The following is a 26,568-nucleotide window of genomic DNA, read 5'->3' as shown; positions in this document are numbered from 1 at the left end:
AAGCTCCGAAAGAATCGGGAGAGACCTCTCAAGTGGCAATTTGTCGCAAATCACAATCAAATGTTTATTATTTTCTGGAGTTTTGCTTTCTTCAGTTTAAAATGTATCATGTAAGTTCATTTTAATATAATATTGTAATATTTGTTATTTTAATTTTTTTTTTATACAACATCTTTTTTATTTATTAAATCTGCTTTTTGTTTTAAAAGACTCAATATAAGTTATAAAATCTTACATCTATTTAAAAACTAGACAAGCTCAAACAAGTAATTGAGCTGTTTTGGTGATTCGTTGCTCTTTAGTACGCAGGCATATCTCTTCTTTTAAGGCGCCTTTGATCGCAGGAATGTACCAAATCATTAGCCGAAGGGCCAGCTGTTCGTAATCGTTTTCTCAATAAATATTTAGTTCACTTATTTTAATATATAACTTTGAATAAGCAACAAAGTGCTTTTATCTAAGGCGGTCATAAAGCCGATTTGCATGTATGCATTCAACTGTGGGGTACGACCTTTGCAACTAATATTAATATAATACAAAAGTTCCAATCAAAAATACTTAGAACAATCACGTATTCACCATGGTACATGCGTAATGAAAATATGCATAACGACCTTGGTATTCCTATAGTAAAGAAAGAAGTGGAAGACAGCAGAATCCAAAATATATCTAAACTCCGAGATCACCCAAACATCGCCACGGACCGTTAATTTAACCCAAGTTATTTTGCTACTATCCCACCGCAATTAAAATGCCACATTAAACGAGTATCATTATTATTTTTACTGTCGCGCTATAAAGCAATGAGTGGGGTTTGCACATAATGTGGAAAACGTATGACGATTATACGCTTATCATACTTAATCAAAAAATAATAATAAAACCAGCATGGCCATCACATGCAGTATATTTTGAAGACTTAAAATAACTTAATCATGAAAACTGGAAATCCCCTTTTGTTATCATTTGACGTATGTGAATAAAATATATACCTTGGGAAAAGAGAAGACGTGCAGAAGAGCACAACGTTATTTTTTCGCAGATACGGAAACAAACTTAATAATTTGGTGACTACAACAACTATAAGCGCGATTTTTATTGGTCGATGATATATCTCTTTTGCGCGTCACATTTAAAACACACGTAAGACAGCGTTCTAGGTGTATGAACGTGTTTTTTAATTCTTTCTGAGACTTCTGACTTTACAAAAAGTAAAAAACATTGGTTAAGTTGAAAACAAAAAATCAAATAACAAACAGTGCGCACAAATTACTAATTCTTAACATAAACAAATAGTGCACGAAACAAAAAGATAAAAACAAAAAAAAAAAAAACAATAATGAGTGCTGCGTAGGCTCACTAACAAAGCCCTACAAATTATTAAAATGTCAACTTCAGCTTTGTCGAGTCAACAAAAACAACTTCTGTCAATAAAAATGGAACGGCGAAGATGAGTCAGCGCAGCGATCAGCTAAAATGTAAATGAAGCAAAGGACACAGTCAGTAGAAGCAGCAAGCACTACAGCGAACCATATGTTCAGACTGGGATTGATCGCTACATAAATGTAAAAAGGAAATCAAATCCAATTAAATCATCGATCAATACCATAAAATATCCCTTCTTGGGTCGAATGTCCACCGCATGTATTTTAGAGTCCTTTCCTGGAATACAGCTTAGATGTAACTCTTCTAATATGCCATTTTTGTGGTGGTAAGTTGTCTTAATGGATGATAACCATTTAGTTGTTGTTGATGTTCCAAAAACCACTTTAATCGTAATCGTTTGTGTAAACTGCTTATTTCAACTGACAATCTGCGCTCTGGGAGTGCACATAGTGCACTACCAATAATAAAATTCCACAGAGTTAGTGCTCCATAATCCTTTGAATCTGATGACAATGGTGTTAGTGGCCGAAAATTTTATACAACTTTTATCTCCACCAGGACTGTTGTTAGATTCTCAGCTGTCAGTCTTGCATTTTTTATGGCACGGTTGAGATGACCTTTAGCCGATTTGACCGTAGCCTCTCAAATACCGCCCAAACGAGGTGCTTTTGGAGGAATGAAATAAAAATTGACGTTCGCGTTCTCACAAAAGATGTCAGAGGGTAGCCCTCTTTTTCCAACCATCCGCTTCAATGACGCTAAGAATGCCTCTGTGGATAGGTCCGATACAAGTTTGATATGAACTGCCTTTTTCGCCAAACAAACAAAGATTGCTATGTACAAATTATAAGGTGTTTTATCTCGAATACGTAAATATACGTTGACTAGTCCACAGAAGTCAATACCGCAACAAGCAAAAGAGCGAGATGGAGTCAATCGCTCGACAGGTAACTGTTCCATTACGTGGTTCGCCTTTGCTTAGCAAAAGCTTTGGGTGTTTCTTTTCTTCTGGAATATCTACAGATTCTAATAGACCTCCAACTATGAGTATTTGAAATCCTTCGGTATACTCTAAAAAAAGGATTTAAACATCACAATGGGCCATTTGTCGTGAGACCTGCCTGTAAAAGATAAATGAATTAGCGAAATGTATACATATGTTGAATGTTCCAAATTATGCAAAGCAATCCGAGATGCAACTCTTGTGGTGAGAGTGTTGATGATTCATCAAGTGTTGTACTAACTTGACAAATTGATGAAGCGGAACATCCAAGCTATTGATCGAAGGTTGCTAGTGTAGTTACTCCGCTGATTCACGATTTCCAAAATGTAATTGGTGCTAAAAATTGAATTGATTGCTGATTTTCGTTTCTCTCTTTCGACAATTTCCATGCCGATATTATTGCAGCTGTCCTTTGGCCATTTATTTCGGAAAAGAAGAAAAATAAAAAGTTCGTATTGGATTGTAAGACCAAGCATCTGAATATCGTTATTGATTTTTGGGATGTTGTTCGACAGGAGACGAAAAATTCGTCTCGAAACTTTATTGTTGTATTTGTTGCCTTAAGAACACAATGATGTGGTATATAATAATGCGGTTCGCTGAGATTTGGATTCTTTACTATGCTCATATGATCCAAGCTCTCGTACTCGCTCATAAATTCAACGTACTGTGTTGACATTGTGGTGATTTGGTTAATCGACGTTCTTGTGCATTGAATCGTGGCAGTTCCATAGAGTATGACTCGCCCAAACACGTCGGATCATCCATGAAAAGAAGTTAGACAACTATTCTGCCACAAGGTTAGAATCTGGATTGGTATGGTATGGATTGAATTATTCATGTGTGTATGTACGGGTGCCACCTGTGTAGTAAATAGTTGGTTGACCTGGAGTTGAACCGCGGTGAAGTAAACTATTGTGTTGTCGCGCACAAACCTTGCACTGCGTGATGATGAACAATTGGCTACTTGATGTCCATTTGATAGGCAATTGATGCAAAGTCGCATTTTCCTTGCAAGATCGAAACATTGAGTGATGTTTAGCGACTAAATCTCAATTAAAAATATTTTGGTTGTTATTAAAACAGAATTGGCACGATATGTATGCTGGAGCTGGATAATGTGTAACCTTTTAGTTCACTCCTTGATTTCGGAGTAGAGAGTTTGTTAATACCTTGAGCTGGTGAAGTACTATGAGTTACTCCAGATATTGACAGTGTCCTTCCTAAACTGCGATGCAATCTTCCCATGACGACAGCGTTCTAAAGTGTGCCTGTCACTACCTAGTCATGTCAAAGAACCTTATATAGCAGAAGCTTTATCAGTCAAACTTGCCATTTGGTTTCATAACTGCTGGTAAATCAAATAGTGAATTTATTCCTTCCAAGAAAATTATTGTTTTGTTGTCATAGCTTATCTTCTAACCTTGACCTTGGAGACAATTTTGTAAATGTAATTTTTCATTATTTGTAAAATTGGACTCGTGATCAATTATTTGCTTGAACGAGGTAATAAAGTTTTGTTAGTTCGAATACTTGCCATCAAACGTAGGAAGCTTAAGTGGTGGAAGTTTTGAACTTGATTGTACCACGCAAGTTGTATCCGAAAATGAAACGTCTTCTGCCAGTTGTGATTGGGTACAGCAAAATTGCAGCAACGGAGAAAATGATAAAAGGTCGGGTAATGACACTGTGAGGTGATCAGGTATAAGACTGACTTTATTTGCAAAATTCTTCTCCATAAATAAATAAATTCTAAACTATATTTCAATACCGTTGTATACATAATTCCGCTTTGTATTAATTCATATATACTTAAGTATGTTATGTTACTTCTAGTTCATAAAACTAAGTACCTAATTAAGCTATTGCTTCTTCATATATAATTTGGTTATTAAAAGAGAAATGTAAAATTGGGAAGCAGCATTACAATATGTTCAAAGCAAACACAATGCAAGTACACTTTTTAACTACATTGTGGTGAATGACTTCAAATACTTAACCTTGAATATTAGGCAAATAAGAAAAAGAAGTGCACAGTGGTTCGCAATCGTGCAAGATGAGGATATCAGATAAATCGGTTTCCTTCCACTTAACTTTAACTGAAATCTGCTGCAGGTAAATAAAAAAAAACTCTCGAATGCGAGTTAGATTTCAACACTGAAATTAATATAAAAAGCTGTGTCCAAATTCACGCAACGGTGAAATCTCGTAACGTCGACTTATCGGTTGTTGTCATCGTCCAAGCCTCTGCACCATATAGCAGGACGGGAATTATGAGCGCCTTATAGAGTTTGGCTTTTGTTCGTCGAGAGAGACTTTACTTTTCAATTGCCTACTCAGTCCGAAGTAGCACCTGTTGGCAAGAGTAATCCTGCGTTGGATTTCCAGGCTGACATTGTTGGTGCTGTTAATGCTGGTTCCTAAATAGACGAAAATATCTACAAGTTCAAAGTTGTGACTGTCAGCAGTGACGTGAGAGCCAAGTCGCGAGTGCGACGACTGCTTGTTTGATGACAGGAGATATTTCGCCTTGCCCTCGTTCACTGCCAGACTAATTTCTTTTGCTTCCTTGTCCAGTCTGGAGAAAGCAGAACTAACAGCGCGGGTGTTGAGGCCGATGATATCCATATATCAATATCATCGGCATACGCCAGCAGCTGTACACTCTTATAAAAGATTGTACCTGCTCGATCAAGTTCTGCAGCTTGAATAATTTTCTCCAGCAGTAGATTGAAGAAGTCACACGATAGGGATTCGCCTTGTCTGAAACCTCGTTTGGTATCGAACGGCTCGGAGAGGTCCTTCCCGATCCTGATGGAGCTTTTTGTGCTGCTCAACGTCAGTTTACACAGCCGTATTAGTTTTGCGGGGATACCAAATTCAGACATCGCTGCATAGAGGCATCTCCTTTTCGTGCTGTCGAAAGCAGCTTTTGAAATCGACGAATAGGTGGTGCGTGTCGATTCGCCTTTCAAGGGTCTTTTCCAAAATTTGGCGCATGGTGAATATCTGGTCGGTTGTTGATTTTCCAGGTCTAAAGCCATACTGATAAGGTCCAATCAATTTGTTGACGGTGGGCTTTAATCTTTCACACAATACGCTCGATAGAACCTTATACGCGATGTTAAGGAGGCTTATCCCACGGTAGTTGGCGCAGATTGTGGGGTCTCCTTTTTTGTGGATTGGGCAGAGCACACTTAAATTCCAATCACTGGGCATGATTTCGTCCGACCATATTTTACAAAGAAGCTGATGCATGCTCCTTATCTGTTATTTGCCGCCGTGTTTGAATAGCTCGGCCGGCAATCCATCGGCCCTGCCGCTTTGTTGCTCTTCAGGCGGGTAATTGCTAATCGAACTTCTTCATGGTCGGGCAACGGAACGTCTGCTCCAATGTCATCGACTGTGGAATCGGGTTCGCCTTCTCCTGGCGTTGTGCGTTCACTGCCATTTTGCAGGCTGGAGAATTGTTCCCTCCATAATTTAAGTATGCTTTGGGCATCGGTGACTAGATCACCTTTGGGGGTTCTACAAGAGTATGCTCCGGTCTTGAAACCTTCTGTAAGTCGCCGCATCTTTTCGTAGAATTTTCGAGCATTACCCCTGTCGGACAGCTTATCAAGCTCTTCGTACTCACGCATTTCGGCCTCTTTCTTCTTCTGTCTGCAAATGCATCTCGCTTCACTCTTCAACTCTCGGTATCTATCCCATCCCGCACGTGTTGTGGTCGATCGTAACGTTGCGAGGTAGGCAGCCTGTTTTCTCTGCGCTGCGACACGGCACTCCTCGTCATACCAGCTGTTCTGTCAGACATTCCTTGTGTTTTTTGGCGTGCATTTTTTGCTGCACAGGGGCGGGTGCGAATCTTGGCTGCAACAATATAGAGTCGATGTTAAGACCTCGGAGCGCACGCACATCTAAAATACTGGAGACGTGTTTTCCGTCTATCACAACATGATCGATTTGGTTGGTGGTTTTTCGATCCGGAGACTGCCAGGTAGCTTGATGAGTCTTCTTATGTAGGAATCCAGTACTACAGATAACCTTATTTGGGGCCCCGGCGAAGTCGATCAGCCTCAACCCATTTGGGGATGTTTCCTCGTGGAGGCTGAATTTACCAACCGTAGTGCCAAAGATACCTTCTTTGCCCACCCTGGCGTTGAAGTCGCCAAGCATGATTTTGACATCGTGGCGGGGGCAGTTCTCATAAGTGCGTTCCAAGCGCTCATAGAAGGCATCTTTGGTCACATCGTCCTTTTCTTCCGTCGTGGCGTGGGCGCAAATCAGCGATATGTTGAAGAACTTCGCTTTGATGCGGATTGTGGCTAGACATTCATTCACCAGAGTGAATGATAGTACTCGGCGACGGAGTCTCTCTCCCACCACGAATCCCACACCAAACTTGCGCTCCTTTATATGGCCACTGTAGTAAATGTCACAAGGACCTACTCGTCTCTGTCCTTGTCCCGTCCATCGCATTTCTTGGACGGCTACTAGAAAATGAATTTCAAAGTAATTGTCCAAAGAACAACTTTAAGCTGTCAATCTTACCTCAAAAATGCTAAATGTTGAAGTGCTCCCCTTACTCTGCAATGTGATTCTCTTTTTGGATATTTTTCAATTTAGATTAACCTGATGATTGTGTCATGGGTAAGTTTTTGAAATTATTTTATTTAGATCGGTGAACCGACAACAGAGAACGTACAATATAGAGAAGGTTCAGGGTGTGCCGATTGTCAAAATGTTCCTCTTTTTGGAGGGGTTGTGTTTTCTATTAGTGGATTTCACCACAAAAATATTGTTAGCGGATTTCACCAATATTTAACATGAAGGGGTCGATAAAAGCAGAATTGAGCATTTTCAGTGTTAAATGAGAAAAGTGATGCTAATTTCAATGTTTAGAAATGTACGCTTACAGATTCGCGTATTTACAATACGCAAACGACTATGGATATCATTTATGGATATTCTCTATATATTTGAAAACAAAGCTATTTATGTATGTATGTGCAATTTGACCTAATTAATGATAAATTCCATTAAATCTGTTGGAATTTATAATAAAGTCATATTTCCATTATTACCTAAATATTACCTATATATTTTCCATTATTACCTAGTATGTATGTATGTATATTGGGCATTAGAGGTTTTGATAACATTCAAATTCAAATTCAAATTTCATTTATTGAGACCAAAAAGAAACAAAAAATACAAATTATTCACAAAAGTAGAAAGTTATAACTTAAGACTATACATATTTTATCTTAAACAAAAGGTTCCGAAAACAGATCTTAATCTAAAGGAAAGAGAAAAAAAAATACAATAAATGCTTGCTCCCGACATTTTTAAATGTATTCTGAGGGCTATGACTCAGTCTTAAAACTACCTTAAAACTAATTAAAAAAGAAATTTTACAAGCTATATTAGCAAATAAAGCTTATGCTTAAACTAGCCCCTGTGCGAACCAGGTGTTGATCTTACATAAAAGTTTGAGCAGAAGGCTTCTGGATGATAGATGGATTAGATAGATTATTAATTGTGGCATGCACTGCGACCATGGGTCTATTGTGCCCTCTCCTAACTCACAGAGACTCGCTTAGCCCCAGCAGATTGATAAAGTCCAATATCCTACTGGGTGCTAGCGAGGCAGTGTGATCCCTATCCGGAAACATGGATCCGAGGGCCTTCGACCTGCGCCTACAGACTGCGTTACAGTCGAATAGCAGGTGCTCCGGGGTTTCGCAGAACCGACATTTCGCGCAAGATGAAAGGCCCATGTTCGATAAATGCCTTTTTAGCTTACAGTGGCCGGTGTAGAATGCGACCAGAAGCTTGAGTTTATTTCTTGGGAGGTTAATTATAGTCTCGAACCTCTTTTGGTTATACCCCCCAACCAACAGCTTGGCATGACGCATCCCGTGCGCTCGCTGCCAGTGTGTCTCCCTGCACGCTCTTTCCTCTTTGCGGAGCAGTTCCTTCACCGTATGGGGACCCACTCCAGTGAATGGTTCGGGCCCCACCATAGCAGTGGAGGCTGCGGAGCGGGCAAGCTCATCAGCCAGTTCATTGCCGGCTATTCCCCTGTGACCAGGCACCCAGATCAGGTGTACCTGGTTCTTTTCGGCTAGGTTGTCAAGCCTCATTCTACACTCTTGCACTAGTAGCGATTTGATCTCGTAAGAGGAGATCGCTTTTAGTGCCGCCTGACTATCGCTGAGTATAGCTATTCGCTCGTTGCGATAGTTGCGGCGGAGGTTTATCTCAATACACCGACTAATGGCCAGAACTTCGGCTTGGAAAATGCTCGGAAAGTTTGCCATCGGAATGGCGAGCCTGGTACGCGGACCCGCGATACCCGCACCTATTCCTTCCGATGTCTTCGAGTCATCGGTGTACCACCTCAATGTGCTATCCCTTAGCATTTGCTCAAGAGTGGGGTCGTTCCAATCACTTTTGCTACCGAGGGTAACCTTAAACTTCCTTGTTAAATGGGTCGTTTTGCTGATACCGTCCCTTGGGAGGAGGGCAATAGGATCCTCTGGGACGAAATTATCTTGTCTTTGCCACCACCCTCTGCTGTTATCTGCAGAAGTGAGTGCTTGGCTACTTGACCTATTATTATATGGAGCGGTGTGAGTTCCATTAGGACCTCCAGAGCCGCCGTAGGGCAGGTCCGCATGGCTCCCGTCATGCACACGCATGGTAACCGCTGTAGTTTAGCCAGTTGAGTTCCCACCGAAGCCTGTGCCGCCACGGAAACCCAGGACACCGCCCCGTATGTAATAATCGGTCGGACAATCATGGTGTATAGCCACCTAATGATCTTTGGCTTACAGCCCCAGGATCTACCCGCCAGCCGTTTGCATACCATCAGTGCTTTTGTTGCCTTGGCTACTGTTTGGTTCACGTGCTGCTTCCATGGCAAGGTAGAATCCAGAGTGAGACCTAGGTATTTCACCTTGTTAGTCATTTCAATCTCTCTGCCCCCAAGTGTGAGGTTCCTCAGGCCGGGTAGGGACCTGCGCCTTGTAAATGGGACTATGGTTGTCTTCGAGGGGTTGATGTTTAATTCAACTCCCCTGCATCACCCCTTTGTCAGATTTAGACCACGTTGTACTAGGTCACAGAGAGTATCCTCAAATTTACCTCTTGCTAATATCACAATGTCGACCGCATACCCTTGGCAGCGGATCCCATTGTCAGTTAGCAATTCTAGCAGCTCATCCACGACAAAGCTCCACAGTAGTGGTGATAGCACACCTCTCTGTGGGCATCCTCTTGTCACCCCAAGACGAGTTGTTGTATCGCCTACTTTGGTCTCGGCTATTCTGGTGCGCAGCACAGCATCAATCCATCTGCGCACCGGTGCAGCCACCTTCCTTCTCTCCAGTGCCCTGGCTACACTCCTGTGAGATGTGTTGTCAAAGGCACCTTCGATATCTAGAAAGGCGCATATCATGACCTCCCCTTCCTCCAGTGAGCTCTCGATCTCCGAGGTCAACTGGTACAGAGCCGTACTGGTTGATCTTCCCGCTCTGTATGCATGCTGAGCAGCATGCAGGGGTACAGTTTTCAGCGCCGTCGACCTTATATTGTTGTCAATGATCTTTTCCATCGTCTTCAGCAGGAAGGAGGTTAGACTGATCGGCCTGTGGGATTTGGCCAAAGAGTAGTTCCTGGATGATTAACATCATTTATTATATTTTCTTTACTAATACCAAGTGGAGACAAATACTTGCTGTTGACCCAAGTATGACTCGACTGTGACAAGATGCCATCAGAAATCAAAGGATTGTCACAATTCCGAACATGGTCGAAAAACCTTAATATTGCTCTTATTGCATATTTATTAAAAGGGAGTACTTTAGAATTTGAGTAGATATATTTATTTGAGTATCTCTTTTTAAAGTGAATGACGTTTATTTTACGTTCAAATATTTCAATTTTTTTCATCAAAGAAGGCGAAAAATGAAACCAAATCGGCAAAGCGTACATTAAGACTGGACGGAGAGCCACTTTATAAATCAAAATTTTGGTTCTTGTGCTTAAACTTGTATTTTTCATTATGATTGATAAGGCATGAAAACGGTTATTACATTTTTTCACCATGTCGTTAGCATGAAAATTGAATTTAAATAAGTTGGTGAAGATTACTCCAAGATATTTCATTTGATTCTGAAAACGAATATTATGACCATTAAGATTTAGAATCAGCTCTCTACTCTCCTTTACAACCCCTCTAGGTCCTTTACCTGAAGCATTTCTGATGCAGATAGGTACAGTCTTGGCCTCATTTATCTTAACCCCCCAATATTTGTAGAAATTATTAATTTTTTCTAGATGATTCTCTACCATTCGCAATGCCAAGGTAGGGAATTTGTTATGAGCGTAAACTAAATAATCATCAGCATACAGAATACTTAATGAGTTATTGTGACTATGTGGAAAATCAAACATAAAAATATTGTAAAGTAAGGGAGCTAGAATAGAGCCTTGTGGAACTCCACAATTGCAAACTCCAAGATCCGAGGAACAATCATTAATAAGCACAAAAAATTTTCTATCTGACAAAAAACTTGAAATAATCTTAATAATACCATGATCAAAACCAATCTGAACAAGCTTAAAAATAAGCCCTCTATGATAAACACGATCGAATGCTTTTTCGATATCTAATGATACTGCCACAGTACAAAGTTTATTCCTTAAATTTACCGATACATCATTGGAGAACTTAAAAAGTGCATGTTGCGTGGGATGTGCTTTTTGGAAACCAAACTGATAAGACGGAATAAACTTTTCGGAGTGCAAATCATGAATTTTGGAATAAATTATTTTTTAAAGTAGCTTACCAATGTTCGATAGTAAGGAAATAGGTCTAAATTCTTTTGCCTTAACAGAATTACGATTTTTTTTTTAAGGTATTATCTTGGCAACTTTCCATTTTAACGGAAAATATCCATTATTTAAGCAATTATTGCATATAATAAGTAGAAATTTGCATTTTCTGCATTTTCTGGCAGTTTTTTAATTAAAGAATTCGAAATGCCATCTGGTCCTGCAGAAGGCTTAGAATTCAGTGAAATAATTGTGTCTTTTAAAATATATTTATTTATCAAAAGCTTATTAGTATTTGTTGGAGGATCAAGCGATGTAAGACGTGGAGAAAAATCAACAGGGTTCTTTCCACACGACTGACTGAAGCGCAATTAGGAGTTATCTCCGAATAAATACTTTCGTAATAAGATTTGAAGACTAGAGCCTTTGCCTTATCCTCATCTTCTTCTTCTTCTTAATTGGCGTAGACACCGCTTATGCGATTATAGCCGAGTCAACAACAGCGCGCCAGTCGTTTCTTCTTTTCGCTACGTGGCGCCAATTGGATATTCCAAGCGAGGCCAGGTCCTTCTCCACTTGGTCCTTCCAACGGAGTGGAGGTCTTCCTCTTCCTCTGCTTCCCGCGGCGGGTACTGCGTCGAATACTTTCAGAGCTGGAGTGTTTTCTTCCATCCGAACGACATGACCTAGCCAGCGTAGCCGCTGTCTTTTAATTCGCTGAACTATGTCAATGTCGTCGTATATCTCGTACAGCTCATCGTTCCATCGAATGCGATATTCGCCGTGGCCAACGCGCAAAGGACCATAAATCTTTCGCAGAACTTTTCTCTCGAAAACTCGCAACGTCGACTCATCTGTTGTTGACATCGTCCAGGCCTCTGCACCATATAGCAGGACGGGAATTATGAGTGACTTATAGAGTTTAGTTTTTGTTTGTCGAGAGAGGACTTTACTTCTCAATTGCCTACTTAGTCCGAAGTAGCACCTGTTGGCAAGAGTTATCCTGCGTTGGATTTCTAGGCTGACGTTGTTGGTGGTGTTTACGCTGGTTCCAAGATAGACGAAATTATCTACAACTTCAAAGTTATGACTGTCAACAGTGACGTGAGTGCCAAGTCGCGAGTGCGACGACTGTTTGTTTGATGACAGGAGATATTTCGTCTTGCCCTCGTTCACTGCCAGACCCATTTCTTTTGCTTCCTTGTCCAGTCTGGAGAAAGCAGAACTAACGGCGCGGGTGTTGAGGCCGATGATATCAATATCATCGGCATACGCCAGCAGTTGTACACTCTTATAGAAGATGGTACCTTCTCTGTTGAGTTCTGCAGCTCGAACTATTTTCTCCAGAAGCAGGTTGAAAAAGTCGCACGATAGGGAATCACCTTGTCTGAAACCTCGTTTGGTATCGAACGGCTCGGAGAGGTCCTTCCCGATCCTGACGGAGCTTTTTGTGTTGCTCAACGTCAGTTTACACAGCCGTATTAGTTTTGCGGGGATACCAAATTCAGACATCGCGGCATAAAGGCAGCTCCTTTTCGTGCTGTCGAAAGCAGCTTTGAAATCGACGAATAGGTGGTGAGTGTCGATTCTCCTTTCACGGGTCTTCTCCAAGATTTGGCGCATGGTGAATATCTGGTCGGTTGTTGATTTACCAGGTCTGAAGCCACACTGATAAGGTCCAATCAGTTTGTTGACGGTGGGCTTTAATCTTTCACACAATACGCTCGACAGAACCTTATATGCGATGTTGAGGAGGCTTATCCCACGGTAGTTGGCGCAGATTGTGGGGTCTCCTTTTTTATGGATTGGGCAGAGCACACTTAGATTCCAATCGTTGGGCATGCTTTCGTCCGACCATATTTTACAAAGAAGTTGATGCATGCTCCTTATCAGTTCTTCGCCGCCGTGTTTGAATAGCTCGGCCGGCAATCCATCGGCCCCTGCCGCTTTGTTGTTTTTCAGGCGGGCAATTGCTATTCGAACTTCTTCATGATCGGGCAATGGAACGTCTGCTCCATCGTCATCGATTGGGGAATCGGGTTCGCCTTCTCCCGGTGTTGTGCTATCACTGCCATTCAGCAGGTTGGAGAAGTGTTCCCTCCATAATTTAAGTATGCTCTGGGCATCGGTAACTAGATCACCTTGGGGGGTTCTACAGGAGTATGCTCCGGTCTTGAAACCTTCTGTAAGTCGCCGCATCTTTTCGTAGAATTTTCGAGCATTACCCCTGTCGGCCAGCTTATCGAGCTGTTCGTACTCACGCATTTCGGCCTCTTTCTTCTTCTGTCTGCAAATGCGTCTCGCTTCCCTCTTCAACTCTCGGTATCTATCCCATCCCGCACGTGTTGTGGTCGATCGTAACGTTGCGAGGTAGGCAGCCTGTTTTCTCTCCGCTGCGACACGGCACTCCTCGTCGTACCAGCTGTTCTTTTGCACTTTCCGAAAACCAATGGTTTCGGTTGCAGCTGTACGTAAGGAGTTTGAAATGCCGTCCCACAGTTCCCTTATACCGAATTGTTGATGAGTGCTCTCAGAGAGCAGGAGTGCAAGCCGAGTAGAAAAACGTTCGGCTGTCTGTTGTGATTGCAGCTTCTCGACGTCGAACCTTCCTCGTGTTTGTTGGCGTGCGTTTTTTGCTGCACAGAGGCGGGTGCGAATCTTGGCTGCAACAAGATAGTGGTCCGAGTCGATGTTAGGACCTCGGAGCGCACGCACATCTAAAACACTGGAGACATGTCTTCCGTCTATCACAACATGATCGATCTGGTTGGTAGTTTTTCGATCCGGAGACAGCCAAGTAGCTTGATGGATCTTCTTATGCTGGAATCTAGTACTACAGACAACCATATTTCGGGCCCCGGCGAAGTCGATCAGCCTCAACCCATTTGGGGAAGTTTCGTCATGGAGGCTGAATTTACCGACCGTAGTACCAAAGATACCTTCTTTGCCCACCCTGGCGTTGAAGTCGCCAAGCACGATTTTGACATCGTGACGGGGGCATCTCACATAAGTGCGCTCCAAGCACTCATAAAAGGCATCTTTGGTCACATCGTCCTTCTCTTCCGTCGGGGCGTGGGCGCAAATCAGCGATATGTTGAAGAACCTCGCTTTGATGCGGATTGTGGCTAGACGTTCATTCACCGCAGTGAATGATAGTACTCGGCGACGGAGTCTCTCTCCCACCACGAATCCCACACCAAACCTGCGCTCCTTTATGTGGCCACTGTAGTAAATGTCACAAGGACCTACTCGTCTCTGTCCTTGTCCCGTCCATCGCATTTCTTGGACGGCGGTGATGTCAGCCTTTGTTTTCACGAGGACATCAACCAGCTGGGCAGCGGCACCTTCCCAATTAAGGGACCGGACATTCCAAGTGCATGCCCTCAATTCGTAGTCCTTATTTCGTTTGCCATGGTCGTCATCAAAAGGGGGGTCTCTCATCCGAGGCTGTTTATGACTATTCACTGGGCGTGTTTTTTTACGTGGCGGGTCCCAAACCCAGCGCACAACCCTATGCAGGGGATGTTTCGCCTTCTCACGTTAGCTCGCCTTCAAACGGATGTTCTTAGGCTACCCAGAGGATACTTGGTCAGAGACCGGAAGTCGTGAGCTGCTTGAGTCATATGTAAAAGAATCGTTTCTGGCCACTCCCAAGTGAATGGCAATCAGAGAACTTTCCTCACTTGCGTGAACTTCTACACATGACTCCATCCTCCTCATCTCCACATTATTAATCAACAACTTATCACAAAAAATATTCGGTTTCATCTTAGCCGCTCTATAAATTTCCTAAAACCATGAGGTCCTGGTGTAATAGTTTCAAGGAATTTATTGAATCTCTCTGCTCGCGCCTTACCAATCCAATCCTGCAGAAGCACTTTAATATAATAAAGTTGAGATGAAATTAATTTATATTCCAGAGAAGTTCTATGTCCGGATGTATGATAATTTTTTTTTAATTTTTTTGCCACATATGCTTAATAGCAATTAATTTCTTAATTTGATTATTATAAAAAGGAGAAAATTCTATATGCAGGAATTTTTAATCTTGACAATGCCTAAATGTTCAACAAACTTTTCCATGTAGTTATCTATTTCAGTATTAGTAAGATTAATATCTGCTGGAGGATGTCCAATCTGTTTTAACAATAAACTTCGCACAATTAAATAAAAGATCAACATTTGGAATTTCTATATGAAGAATAAGGGGAAGGTGGTCAGAAAAGGAGGAACCTAGGAAAATTTTAAAGTTTTTAATATTGAAATCTATTATATGTGAAGACAAAAGAAAATGGTCCAGATACGATTGACCTCCAGGGTAAGAAGGTTTTCTACCGCAAAATCTAACTAGATTTTGATCCGAGCTTTGTAACCAATCAGATAAGCTTTTCCCGTTAGAATTCGTTTGCGAGTCACCCCAATCAACACATTTTGCATTAAAATCACCTCCAAGAATTGACGCAAAAAAATTTGAACTGAAGTTCGCAAGGACATTCAAACCTTGTTGTAGATTATTAACTGACATATTAGAGGGAATATAAACATTACCAATTAATAAATCTGTTTTCCTTGAATTGATAATAACCTGAACTTTAATAAATAAAGAAGAAAATTGAGCATAAGGACTATAAATTCTACTATGTGTTATGTTATTCCTTATCGCAATTAGCAAACCTTGTTTAGAATCATCTCTATATATAGGAAAATGTCTTAAAGAAACGGGAATATCTGAGTTAAGATGAGTTTCCTGAATAAGAGCAATATCAATGCTTTCACTGTCCAGAAAGAATTGCAATTCGAGCACTCTCAACTTATTAATTAAAGAGCCAACGTTAAAAGTTACTAATTTTAATTGCTTAAAACCCATATTTTGTTCTTACTTCAGATAGTAACTGACAGCATTGATCTCTGAGATCGTCTTTAGATAAAGAATTACAGTTATCCAAGAATTTTTGTATCCTGTCTTCAATAGTATCCGTGACAGGTTCAAGTATTCGTTTAGTGACAGCAAGAAAGTCTTCTATTAATTTAGGTTTACACATATTTGGTGATTGACTATATCGATTATTACTACCTACATTGTAAAATTGGCTAGCAAATGATTTGCCTTTAGATACAAAAGAATGATTATTTAAAGCGGAATAAACATTATTTTGCGCTTTTAAATTAATATTATTTGACAAATTATTATTCTTATTTTTAAATTTTGAATAACGTTTAAAAGCTGGACATTCCCTCCAATTAGCCGGATGACCCAAAGTATTGCAATTCACACAAAAGGCTTGAGAGCCATCATCTTTTTGGATCATACAGGCTAATGCTTCATGTTTTTCATTACATTTCATGCAACGAAAAGCTTTATTGCAGTTTTTTGCGGCATGGCCCCAATGCTGGCAATTGCGACATTGAATGGTATTTGCGTTAACCTTGGGCTTTTCCCACGTAACCATTTGATATGCTATAGTTTTAATTTTAGCAATATCTTTCAGTTCAAAGCCTTGATTCAAAGTAACTAAGAAAAGTCCTGTATCAACGCCTTTTTTCTTTGAATAATTCGTTACAAATTTATTTACAGATGCCACTGTTGAAGGGCAAATTTCGTCCAATTCTTGCTTAATTTCAGCAGCAGTCATATTGTAATGTAACCCTCGTAAAATTACGCTTACTACTTTTAATTGTTTTGGGGTCATTGATTAAGAATCAACTTTTTTTTCTTTCAGTTACGCCATCATTTGTAAATAGATATCCAAATCCTTAATAAGAAATTTACTTTTATATTTGGATTTATTTATAACTTTGAATTCCACTTGGGGATATTTCAACTTGAGTTGATCAATTAAATTCTTCACATCTATATTATAAAGAAAGATAGGTGGACAATATTGTGCGACTTTTTGTTGTTTAGCCGCTCTCTATTGCGATGTTGCTTTTGAGTGCTTATTCGCATTCAAATTTTCAGTACTTTTCTGTTCTGTGTTCTCAGCCGGAGCAATCACTTTTGGGTCTCTTAAAACGTTAAACTCCAGGTCGTTAAATATTGCAAAGCGATTTTGCGAATTCATTTCGCCCAACAAATTTCTCTTTACCATTGGATAAGGCGATGAACTATTTACTCTCTTTGTTGGGTTTCTATGCTTAGGTGTAGCAAAATTGCCGCTAAGTGCAGGTAGTATTTTTTCATTAGATGTAACACTTGGAAGCGCTGGAAACTGGTTTTGCTGATTGTTACTGTTGTTGGTAACATACAAAAAATTATTATTAGTGGGCAGGTGTTCAGTAGTGGGTAATGTGTAGGCTCCATCAGCTTCATTACCCTCCATGCCGGCCGCACTATTAAAGCAGCCACAAGTGCAATTACACTTTAATTTTATTACGATTTATATATTATATTCAAATTGTTCACAGAATACTTATAACACAAGTATGTATATAAGAAATGAGCGCAATCAAAATAAGTCACAATGTCGACAATAGCACACGATATAGACCGCGAACTTAAGACAACCTATCACGTTGACGAACGCCGCGAGACTCTCGGTTTTGATAACATTTTGAAGACCAAGCCGACGCACATACAGGGTAGGCCATTTAAAGTTGACCCATCTGGCAACGCTGTAACTTTTAACAGCGCTGACAAATCGGCTAATGTCATACCGCGTTAGGAGCGTCATTCGAAGACAATTTATACCATGGAACAGTACACTCCAAAAGAACGCGCTGAAATTGTTCAGCTTTATATTCAAAATAACTTTTCAATTGTGTTAACTCAACGTGCGTTTCGCAAAAAAAATAAAGTGAAAAGTGCTCCAGTTAAGAACACAATTAAGTCTTTATACGCAAAATTTGTGAACACCGGTAATCTCAGTAATGCCAGTCATGCATCCAGACAACGCACAAGACGTTCTGATGAAAATATCGAAGCTGTACGAGCCAGTATTGAGGAGACTCCATCGACATCGAGTTATCGCCGCTCTCAGGAATTAGACATCTCTCGCACCACTCTCCGACGCATAATTCATAAAGATTTGAAGATGCTTCCATATAAAATTCAAATGGCACAAAAACTAAACCCAGCTGATTATCCGCGACGCCTTATATACACCCATTTTTTCATATATAAACTCCGTTGTCAAGAACAACCAACGAATGGCCGCCGATTGTCACCGCTTTCCTTGCCGTTGAAACAGCTTTGGCTACAAACCAGCGTAAATATGTACATATGTTTATGCGTGAGCTTGCACACATATCGACGCAGCTGCGTAAAAATATTTCAGAATTACAAAATATCCCGGTTATGTGCCACAATCAAAGATACAGATATTTGTGGTTTGTAAAAATAAAAATATAATATGGCACATAAGCGAGTGTGGATACTTAAGCGAGTGGTATTTAAAACAATAATTTCTATGTATGTATTTCAAAAAAAAAAAGCCCGTAAGATGCAGCAAAATATAATATAGGCTGTTAAGAGTGTTGAGGGAGGGATTTGATTTTCATTTAAACGGAGTACTACTTAACCGGGATGGACTGTACACATGAATCAGAGGAATATTGAATATTTTCTTTGAAACATTTCTTAAATTGAAAATCGACAAATAATCAATGTTGTCAATTTTATTATAATATATTTTATACTTTTTTTTTGCGGGGTTGACACTTTTCCCTTCTCATACATTTCAGAAATATATTCAATTTATGATTTTTAGCTTTTGAAATCGTCGCGAAAAGACGCTTGTAGGCAAGGCATACTCGGGGAGATGTAATGGCGTCTGCTTTTATGAATGAATCGAATATGCTTTTTGAAAATACGTTTGCGTTCATGAATGAAAATTTTGCAGGAACCGTAAATAAGTGATAACGGAATGCGAATTTTTATTCAGTAATAATGGGAATTTGGCATCGTATGGGAGAGGTGCATTTAATAGGCGACCTCCTACTCGGATTATTTTAAAGGAAAGTGACATATCCGAGTACTCATGCAAGAACGGGTTGAGTTTTTGCAAGTTTGCGGGTAGCGTCGTGCCTTTAGTCATTTTTTGGATTTCACTCGCAAACTCAGTCTCGTCTGATCCATCGTAATAAATATGCAACCACACGAAGCAACTTTTGATGAAAAGAGAATTTTTCAATCAGCTCCATTATAGTGTTATCTTTCACATTTGCAGAAAATGTGACAGCGTTTTTCTTCTTCTCTAAGGCTTCGTTTTCTGGGGAGAGCTGGAAGTGAGCCAAACCATATAGAATTATTCAATTCGTCCACGTTACAACCCCGAGACACTTGATCCGCAGGATTTTGTTTTTTTGGCACATGTCGCCACTGTACATTGTCAGACATTTCTTGGATTTCGGACCCTCTATTTGCGACAAAGGTTTGTAATGAAGATGGATGAGTTTTTACCAAGTGCAATGCAATTTCAGAGTCCGTCCAAAATGTAATTTTCTCGAATCGTCGACTCAACATTGGTGCAACTCGTGACCATAATTTGGCAAGAGGATGTACTGCCGAGAGCTCGAGACGCGGAAGAGACTTGGTCTTCCACGCTAGACTTTGCAATAAGCAGCATACATTTGACACCACTAGCAGATTGGCTTCGTATGTAATGCAGCATCCGTACGCTCTTATTGAAGCGTCCGAGAAGCCATGGATTTGGCATGTAGCAGTCGACTCTAGGTTTACATACCGAGGAATGCTAACTGACGAGAGCTGCAGTAGGTTGGCTTTGAAATTCTGCCAGCTAGTATCGAGGCGCAATGGAATCGACTCATCCCAATCTAGTTTTTGAATCCAAAGCTCTTGCAATAAGATTTTTGCGTTGGTAACTAATGGGGCTAATAGTCCAAGAGGATCGAAAAGGCGAGCTGAGACTGGCAATATGTTCCGTTTAGTGGCTCGCAGATCAAAAAGTTGGCATCCAAAACAAATCGAAACAAATCCTCTTTCGGCAACCAATGGATTCCTAGTGTTTTAGTTGAATTTTTGTCATTGAAGCTTAATGACTTTTCAGTGCAATCACTGTCGAAAAATTTAGGGTGGTTCGAAAATCACTTCGTTTAGGTGAACCCTGCTGAGTTTAATACTTTAATTACTTCACTTCTTATAAGATCTAGAGACTCAAAATTTTCAGATCCTGTCAATAAGTCATCGACATAAAAGTCTCTTCTAATGGCCAATTAACCGAGTGGGTATTTAGTTGTATTAGCATCGCTGAGCATTTGTAAACACCTTGTTGCGAGAAATGGTGCAGGCGCAGTGCCGTAAGTGACGGTGTTAAGTCGAAAAATTTGAATATGCTCTAAAGGATGCTCTCTCCACACAATAAGCTGACAATTTCTGTCTTCTTCGTGCACCATTATTTGGCGGTACATTTTAGTAATGTCTGCCGTTAAAGCATACTTGTGTAAACGAAAACGAAGAAGAGTTCAGTAGAATTCTTCTTGGATGGTTGGGCCTACCATCAAAAGTTCATTCAATGAAATTTGTGATGAAGTACGACTCGAAGCGTCAAAACAACACGTAATTTGGTTGTTGTGCTTTCGGATTTTAAAACGCATTGATGCGGAATGGTATAGTGTGGCTCACTCGGGATCTTCTTGTTTGTTGGGCTCATGTGACCCAGCGATCTATATTCATTCATAAAGTCCAGATACATTTTACGAATTTTTGGATCTTTCAACGTTCTCTTCTCGCCATAACTGGTCCTCATTTGAATAACAGCTGTCGCCAACATTACTCGATCCGGCATACTCGCTGTATGCATGGCATGTATGGTTCATGGTTGCGGATGAGATGCAGCGGGGAAGGAAACCGGGTACTGGTATAACAATGTTTGATGCAATCGATTGCATACACGATATTCGATCCGCTCTACACTTGGACACAGTATGCCCCTTACGTAAGCAATTTATGCATAAGGGCACCGATTTAACAAACGCGAACCTATGTTGTACAGGAAGCGCCTTGAAAGTGGGGCAGGCAGTTAAAGGATGTTCCTTTGACTTCCATTTTTGACAAGTCGGCTGCTTTGCATCTGCAGCAGCTAAAGCAGATTTTGTCCTGTCCATGTGTGGCTGCTTCATGTGGCTCTTGCTGGTTGTGGATCCGGATTTCGTCCTCGAACAAGATGCTCCTACCGCTGCTAACTGCTGAAATCTTCTAAGGCTACTTCGCAATCCTTCCACAAAGGTAAGTGATCGTAGTCAAGTTGCTCTTCCCACGTAGATCTGGTGGCAGAGTCAACCTTTGTCATAACTATATGTATTATAATGGCGTTTGTTATTTGCTTCTCATCGCCCAGAGATAGCAAAGAGTCATAAACAGCAGACACTTCATCAATCATTGATCGCAATGAAGGCGCGGATGGCTTTGGGATGGTTGGCAGCGCAAAAAGTTTAGATATTGTATTGAAAAATATCAAGCATTTATTATCATAAACTTTTTTGAGACTTGCCAACGCTTTCGGATAATTTTCATCCGACATCTGAAACGCTTTAACTGTTCCCAGAGCCTCTCCAGATAGACAATTTACCAAATTGTTAAATTTTCTTTTTTTTTTGGGGGATATTTGGATCATTATAAACCAAGCTGTCAAACAAACTCATTAAATTTTTAAATTCCGAATACTCTCCCTTTAATTTCGGCAAATTCATTTTAGGGAGCCTTGAGCTGTGAGAAGCTACGAAAGATGTTTCGGCAATTGAAGTTCTATTTTTGGCTAAAATATTTTTAATTATTGATTTAGTTTCAACAATTATGTCCTCTAACTCCCCTCGCGCCATGTCGTCTTCATCAATCTCTTCAATTTTAGATTGGCATTTCATTAATTTTTCGCTATGCAAATTTAGTATGTCGAGTCGAAATTCCAATTCAATTGGATCTAACGACATGGCCCGTCTTTATTCGCAAAATACTATTTTCTGCCACCGTCCTTTGACGCTTTAATGACTTTAAGTCGATCAACTCCTTACTTGGAGAGAGGTTGGCGATAGTTGGCTTTGGTTTGCTCATTTTTGTTTAAATTGAATTTCCGAAAAAATACTACAAAGGTTGGCAATAGATATATTAAGAAGTGATAACGAAAACGAAAAAAAATATGTATATCGATTCCCAAATATACGAAAGCCAAACCAATAGCAATAAAGGTTGGCAACAAATATATTTGGAATCGGTTACGAAAACGAGAAAAAATAATATCGATTCCCAAGTAAAGCCAAACCGATAAGTTATGCAAATGAGCAATAGCAAGTACAATTGAAAATTTAACGCGAAAAAATATTCTCCAATAATGAAATTTGCGAAAACACGAGATAATATGCGAAAAAACTGACCGAATTAAAATTGTAAAATTATACGATTTACAAAAAGGTCGCACCTTAATGTAGGCAAATCCGCACTCCCAAAATCCCTTCACATTCACTTCAATATGTAATATGCGTATATAAGTATAACCATATATAATATGTATGTGTATAAATAAGCATTTAATGTGAAAAGGGAGAGCCAAAAACTCAAAGTGTGCGTTTGTAATTTTATTGTTATTGTTTTTTGTTTGCACCACTTTCAATAATTCGCACTCGTTACCTAGTGCGTCGTCCCTATGGCACAAGATGCAGCGGCAGCTCATTCCCACGACGACTTAAGCAGCAGCGGATAGACGGCAGCAACGAAGTGATGGCACCAGCGGCTGAATATCAACAGCGATGGCGATGGATGACAATAGCAGATTGATGGCAGCAACGGAGTTATACCAGCAGCGGAGTGATGGCAGCAGCGGAGCGACGACAGCAGCAGCGACGGGATGGGAGCAGCGATTTCAATGGATAGCGGTGGAAACGATTTGTCTTTTTTACCGGCACTTTGGTTTTTACCGGTTTTTAGACTTTACCGGTTTTTTAATCTTGCGTCACTTTAAGCAAACGGTTTTTTTTGAAACTGTAACACAATTTTTTTTTTTGTGGGTAGGCCAACAACGTTTTATGCCTTTATTTGCGCCCACCACTGTACCGCATAAATAAATAACAACAAATCTTTGTTTGGTAAATTTCTCACTTTAGACTATGTATACGTATACGCACACACTCCACAATACTTCCCTTTTCTTCTTTTTTGATATTTACACTGAGGTAAGTATACGGGTAAGTATTTCAGCACTGCACTTTACACTGTATGTATGTATGTATATATGTATTATTTTTTACAGATTTCTACTGGTATTCACGTATGTATATATGCATTTATTCTTTTTTACAGGTTTCACCGCACGCAATTCGTATATCTATATGTATATATACATATATATGTATAATTGGATTTTTAATCCTTTTTATAATTTTTTGTGTTATTTTTTGTTTTATAATTCGTCGTTTTTTTTCACCTTCACTGAACCCTGAACACCGAAAATATTGGAAATTTTCAACTCAATATTCGTGATCTGGAGAACATCCTCTATCCCACCATACCCATTTTATTCCCGAAATCCTGGGACGGTATACTAAAGCCGACCCTTAGTTCATGTTTTGTATTCAGTGTTTTTTTGTTTTTAATAAAATTTATGTCTTAGTGGATGAATGCAAATCAGCGTGGAGTAGTATGCGCGGAAGCTATGAAGAGCATAAGACCAGAACCAACGATGAATAACATTTTTTTGTAACTATTTATATTAAAAATAAGAAGTTTGTAAAGAAATTAAAACTAAGAGCTGTAGTCTTTGTTTTTTTTTGGAATAAGAATAATAATATAACATTAAACAAAAGTGGCATTGTTTTGCCAAGGAACAAATCCATTAGTAGAATTAACATAGTCTGTTAATATTTTTCGTATATATTTGCCATAATCTGAAGTTCTTCCGCGGTAAGTGGTTACGATGGATTCATTTCGATTGCGAGTGTGTTCTTGTTGTTGCAACGCTTTCCATTATCCTGCTATCCAATTTCCAGTGCTATCTTCAAAAACAGAAAACGCATTCGGGTTATACGTTCGCCGACACTTATTTGTAAGAAAATTATGCAATAGGCAACATGCCAAAAGAACAACTTGCGCTCATTCAGGTTAGCAATATAAAAGCTTTCCAAGGCAAAGCCATCTTGCAGTTAAATTGCCGAAAGCAGTTTCAATACACCGCCTAGCTCTACTTATCCTGTAGTTAAAAATCCTTTGCTCTACCGAGAGTTGTGTGGCGCTATACAGTTTTATTAAGCGCTTACATAAAGGAAAGGCGTCGTTTCCCACAATGAAATGCGGCATTTTTGTTTGATTAATTACTCTGTCAGGAGAAAATAGACAGGTCATTCAGAATTCTGATACCAAACTTAGAATTTCTCATAATATGACAGTCGCCTTGACTTGTATAAGCACCTATATCCAAATAGGTAAATTTATAATTCGCATCACAAGTAGCCAGCAACACAATTGAATGAAACTACTATTAATCAAAAAGTTTAAAATTCGTATTACTTTTTAGTACAACCGAGGCTTATAATGTGATCTTACTTTGTAGTTATGAACTTCCACTTCCACTTTTTGGAGGTGCTTTTATACTAATGTGTTTTCCGTCAATGGCGCCAACACAAATGGGAAAATTCCACTGGTTTTCAAAACCATTAGCTATTTCTACCAAATTTTGTTCCGTCCAATCGGGCACTTAATTTTTTAATACGATGCATTCTGCCAAAACGTTGTTTGCTGATACGATAGCAAGAAGCTAATTGGCGTTGCAAATCTCCCGAAGCTAGGTTCTGTAAGAATATGTATTTCTCAAAAAATCATAACACGGTTATGAAAGACACTTTGGCAAAAATGTATAAAACATGATCCAGTACCACTGCCAATTTGGCTTTAAATGGAATAAAATCGTTTGGCCTGCTGTTGCGTTGTAGAAGTATATGCGGCTCCATCATCTCACAAAGTTCATCAAAAACTTGTGGTGGCATGCGAAAGTTTTCGACGAATAAATCTAGTAAATTGCGCAAAGCTTCCAAATCGGACATGAACCTTCTCTTGTCGTTTCATTCCTTAAGGTATGGACTCACCCAATATCTCGCCTTCTTACGCTCTTTTTTTTTGGAATTCAGCATCCATCTCCATAGCAGCCATCATGGTACCACAATTCAAAGTATTCCTAAAATTCATCCGACAATTAGTTAAAATCATTATTTCGAAATATAGTTCATTTTGAATTTTGATATAAAACTTACCAATCTTCATCCATATTCCTTAGATCGCAATACAAATATTTGCGTGCTTACACTCCCAAGTTTATTTTCTTTGTTTATTTTTTCTTGCTCTTCTAATGTGGATTATTCACAATGCGTAACCAGCTGTCAAAATTACTTGAAGAAATAATGCATTTTTTTTCTTGAGCAATTACTTGAGAGCTGGATACGGACCTTTATGAATAAGAGTTCACAACGTCTTCTATGAATTCTTTCACTCTCTCTCTCTTTCAACAACAATCATCCACATTTCATTTTCTGATGATGATGAGGATGAATCGCTTGCACTTTCCAAAATAAAAATTCACGGGTATTTCATTTTGAGAGGGTAGAAAATGCTGCACTTTTGCCTGTTTAGAAGACAGCACTTTGAGAAAAGAATAATTGAACCAGAAAAAATGTTAAGAATAGAACACGCAACTTTGACAGCCCATGCATAGGGCGACATAAAAGCAAAATTTTTGTGAGAAGAGAAAATGCTATAATATATTGTATATATATAGATAAAACTTAGTACACATATTCCTTCTCAAAAAAGTAAGAAGGAGCTCGTAGATGGACGTAATCGTACCACTGCCATGCCCACAAAACGTAATTAATCGGAAATGTAAAAAGGCCATAACTAAGTACTAAATTAAGATGTAAAACTGAGATTTTCAAACTTCCGGGTGACTTTATGTATACATATATCAGCCAATATGTGAGTCACCTGAATGAAAATGAGGGAGCGCGTTTTACTTATAACAGTGTAACTTTGTGCATAAAATAGATAAAATTGGGGGGAGACTCACAAAACTGATATTAGGATTTTCGAAAATCCGGCTTTTCAAGAAGAAGAGTTAATAACGGAGCTGGGAAATGCGCAAAAATTTGGTTAATTCTGGTGTTTTAACAAAGAAGTTCATATTTGATAAATATTTTAATTACGAAAAATTCTTTTAATTATATCTATGTATATATAGAAATTAAGGCGAATTTTTCTAACTAAAACTTTTTTTTTGCAGATTAACAAGGCGAGAAAGTAAGTTTACAAAATCGACTGGACATTGCTGGCCGTGATATCAAACGATATCTGTTTAAGATTAGTGGCGCTTGGTACATACATACATTAGTATAATAATAAAGTAAAA

Source organism: Bactrocera dorsalis, chromosome 1 (assembly GCF_023373825.1).
Source record: "Bactrocera dorsalis isolate Fly_Bdor chromosome 1, ASM2337382v1, whole genome shotgun sequence".
Lineage (NCBI taxonomy): Eukaryota > Metazoa > Arthropoda > Insecta > Diptera > Tephritidae > Bactrocera > Bactrocera dorsalis.
The sequence above is the reverse complement of the archived record's forward strand: the minus strand, read 5'-3'. Positions refer to the sequence as shown.